The 4,567-nt window shown below is 41.4% G+C and overlaps 1 protein-coding gene across 3 annotated transcripts in view; it reads right to left on the reverse strand.

Moving 5' to 3' along the window:
* The window catches only part of LOC108752954 (mothers against decapentaplegic homolog 7), a 63,435-nt gene that overhangs the window by 25,545 nt on the left and 33,323 nt on the right, over positions 1-4,567 (reverse strand). The window lies entirely within an intron of this gene.

Genomic DNA, 4,567 nt, shown 5'->3' on the forward strand with positions numbered 1-4,567 from the left:
TATATATATATATATATTTGATGTAAATGAAAAGTGTTGGTCCATATTAATTAATCCGTACAGTTAAAAAATATCCTAGAAACACACAAATTTAAATGTTAATTTAATTAATAGCAATATATCAGCCTTAAAAGATATTTAAGTTTTAAAAGGCGATTTAACTTCTCCGGAGAGAGAGAGAGAGAGATATATATATATACAATACATTCGCCCAGAGGCGAACGTTGCACCAGTTGATTCGACGCAGGCACAGTAAAAGTTACGAGACGCCGTATATATTCACGCTTTTGTTCCCGAGAGTAAGGACCGACGACCTCGATGGGATTTCCAATTCAGAAAAGTCGTTCCGGGATCCGATGAATGAAAACGGTCCGTCTGTTTACCTCGGCTATCGGCACCAAGGGATGGCGCCAGCCAGTATTTCGCCCCATTCAGAAGGGATGCGGAGAAGGGTGCTCCGGACCGGCGTGAGAGCGGAGAAGAGGAATGGACACGAGCAACCTGTTGCTTTCATCGTACGTCAGGATATATCCACGTCCCTCTCTCTCCTCCGACTCCGCTGCGACGTGGGATTCGGCACCCAGCACCCGCACGCAACATGTTGCAATCCCCGAACCTACGACTACGGTAAAATATTCGCGAGCAACGTATTATCGCGAGCATTGACATTTCGAGAGTCGAGAGCCGCGTCGTCGCGTACGTAGGAGGACAATTTATTGTCGTGCAAGCGCGGAAAACCGAGAGAGAGAGAGAGAGCTTCGTCGTGCTTGCGTGAATCGGGAAGGCGAGAGATAATTGATGAGTACGCCGGTAGTCGCGTTCTTCGCTCGGCGTTGACAATTTTTATAAGAGACAATAGAATAGTTGAATACGAATAGCGTGATGAAAATGTGATGACAGTAATACAATAGATATAATAAGAATATAAGAGACGTAATGAAAGAGAGAGGAGAGAACATAAATCTCACATGATTATATCATACGCGATAATGTACGCATTAATGGCAATGAATCATGAAATTCTTGAATAAACAATAGCTTTGTGAATTAGAATATATTTCAAATATACTACGCGAAACCAGAGCCGTCGAAGCTATTATATCTAATGTAAGAATGTTTAAGTCGCAGTACCTATAAATAAAAGCAAATATTTTTTGTATGTAAATTTTTTATATAAATCTTACTTAGAATTTCTCTATCGTTCAGTTCTTAAGAGTTGTGAAGCGCATTCGTGGAGTTAAGTACATTTCCAGAATCAATTACGAGAATCTCGGAAACTAGGCTCAGCAACAAGCGTCTTCTTCGTCAGTGGAACTCTGTCTGTGCTCGAGATTCTCGAGAAACGAGACCGACGCATTTCGATCGATCGTCGGCCGAAGGCAGCACGACGACGGACGTCCAAAGCGAGCAGCACAGAGAAAAAAAGCGAGAGAGAGAGAGAGAGAGAGAGAGAGAAACAGAGAGCCTAGCGCCAAAATAAATCAATAAAATAGCGCACCAAGTCAGGCACGTAGGCGCATACACGTGCATACAACGTATGCATGTACGATCTATACGTATTGGAGAAGCGTGGCGAGGCGAGGCGAAGCGAGACGATGCGCGGAGAGCCACGGGTACGGCGCGACGGTTGGAGAGAGAGAGAGAGAGAGAGAGAGAGAGAGGCCGAAGCAGGCGAACGAGCTAGCGCGAGCGAGGTCGAGACACGCGGCAGCTGTCTGGCGCCAGGGGTCCCCCTTTTCCCTCAAACAGTCGCGCCGAATGCCACCCACCTTAGCCGACCGACCTATCGTGCCATTCTCAAACCTGCCTGCATCCCGGGAGCCGGCTTTTCCCTTCTCTTTCCTTCCTACCCGCGTTCCTGCACGGCCTTCTTCTTCCCCTCGTCCTGCGGCAGATGCAACAGCCTGCGTCCGACGACGTACGGCACCGTTTGATGGATCGACGATGGATCCATCGGCCGTATTCCGCGAAGTTGAAATTTTTCACCCCGACCGGTTATTATTAATTGATAAAGAAATTATTAAAACCACTATTAACGAATTACGCTTAGAATAATAGTGAAAAATATCTGTATTTTTTTGTATGGGGTAAATTCATTTATATTTTCTACCTTTACACACAAAATTTATTGTTATTAATTTTTCAAATGCTTTTTTATTACAATATTATAATTTAGTCGCATTTCTAGATTGTGTGAATGAAATTATAATACATTTTAGAAAGCACGTTTGAGACGAATAATAATAGAAAGTCTCGTATGTGTGTCTGGACAATGTACTGGGACCTTATGTAACATCTAAATTGTAATTAATCGCAATTTATCGCTGAATTGATATGAAGAGGAATAAATGAAGCATCCCGAGAGTTGAAAAAGCCTTCTGAAAAGATTCGATGGTCGCGGCGCGTCAGTTGGGAAACGCTCGATCGAATCCTGATATTTCTGTTCTCTCCCGGAAGCAGCGCGTTCTATCTATAACTGACTCAAATAAAAAGGCAACCACGCGCGTGTTTATGATTCCATGTCATCCCTTTCGGTGCTCCACACTTCGCGTATTATATTGCAGCGCTCAACATCCCGCGAATATACGCGACATATTTGCTAAGCCGACGAAAGTGCAATCCCGTCAAGATGATTCTTGCTGTGACGACAGGCCGAACGAACAGGACGACGTGCATTTTTTTTATACTATAAAATCTCTCTTTGCTATACTATAAAATCTCAGAAATTTCAAATCCGCCCGAGAAGTACTAGCATATTTTTGTATTCAATGGATATATAATTTTAGTGTTTTATTTAGAATTTTTTATTTTTGCCTCGTGCAAAAAATTAAGACACTCTATAAATAAATATCAGAAATTAAAGAAAGATTTGTGAAAGAGAGAAAAAGTTAAAACTAAATAACTTAATAGTTATTTAGTGATTTAAAGAATTTTCATATGCATCTCAAACGTAATTTAAAGGAATTAAAAAAAAATCACAAAAAATTTGTTTTCAAAGTTTACACTCTTATATATAATAATATAAACGACGTTCTCTTAATCTGGAATTCCTGGAGTAAATTGCGTTCTGCACGATTACTCTGATTAAATGCGTGAACATACGCATCGTTTCTTATTCAATCTTGTAAAATCGCAAGATGCGCCGGACACAGATGCAATTTGTTGTCGACTTGGGAATGTTTCACGTCGTTAGAGCAGTAGCGTTTGCATTGGCGAAGGCAGTAAAAGTACGTAAAAAGACTTTGACACACGAGGGAAAAACTCGCCGCAACGTGTCTCGCGAATATTATAATTAATTCGTTTCTCTTCACCGGTACGGGAATTTGCGATTAATCCAGAGAATAAACAAAGTCGTCGTTCGCTTATATAAAGATTTAATTCCCCTACAGATCAAATTGCATCTCATAGAACGTAATCTAAAAAAAAAAATCAGCCTATAATTGATATAAATATTCTTTTAAAATAAACTCAAAAAATATAAATAAATAAATAAATACGTACAGACGTACATTAATCGTTACAGGTTTTTATGTGTAATTGTTTATCTTTCATTCTCGTAAATTCTTTTCTCATCGCTAATACCCACAATTCGCACTTTCGTCTACAGCTCGAAAAAAAAATGTGTATACTCAGCCCCGATGGCGCAACGACACAGAAAATTATTGAACGACGTTGCGGAGAAACGAGAGTAATCGTCGTACGAGTCGAGACGACGAGAGAGCAGAGCGCGTTCACTTTCCTGCTTCTGGCTGGGGCCAAAAGCGTTTCAGGCGTTCCACGAAGCAACAACGCTCCGAGAGCGGCCCGAGAGCGGTCCGAAAAACGACGAGTCCACGATCCGTGCGGTGCGTCATGCGTGAAAAGCTACGTGCGCGTCAGCCCGGAGGAACGTGAGCTGAGGAAATTTCTTCGGTCGACGCCGGTCGACATTGTAAAACGTTGTCTTGTTTCTTTCGAGAGAAAATCTTGGGAAGCGACAAGTCATTATCTTTCATACAGGCATATTGTAAATCAAAGAGAACCATGATTTTTATACGTACTCTCTACAGAGCCCCGAAGAGTGAAATCTCTTATAGAATGAAAATTCAGCCATCCTTTATTAAAGGCTGCGCCACAATTTTCACTCCTCAGACCGAAATTTCATTCTAAAGAATTTAGAGAATATAGAATGCGAGTGATTCTTTTTGTAGAAGGTGTGAAAGGTGGGGAAAGGGAGAAGTTAATTTATTCAAATCCTTAGTGCATGTAAAACACTGTATGTGTTGGAAAATGTAAAATTACATTGAATCGCGATTATTCTCTTGCAACCTGCCTGTAATTCGAAGGAGAATTGAAGCTCGCTTAAAATTAAACCCGCTCTTATTTCTTTCAGATAGGGAAGAAGTGCACGAGAAAAGAAAACCGATCGTGGCGCCGATCAAGGTTAACCACGTAGACGTAGGTGTAGTCATCGATCAGTGGCGTAGTCGGTATCTCGGGAATCAATGGGAATGGGTTTGAATGGGTTTGAACGATTGTTCAAAGATAAAAAGAGGGCAAAAAATTGGATACGACACGGCGAGAAACG

This window comes from Trachymyrmex septentrionalis, unplaced genomic scaffold (assembly GCF_001594115.1).
Source record: "Trachymyrmex septentrionalis isolate Tsep2-gDNA-1 unplaced genomic scaffold, Tsep1.0 scaffold62, whole genome shotgun sequence".
Taxonomy (NCBI): domain Eukaryota; kingdom Metazoa; phylum Arthropoda; class Insecta; order Hymenoptera; family Formicidae; genus Trachymyrmex; species Trachymyrmex septentrionalis.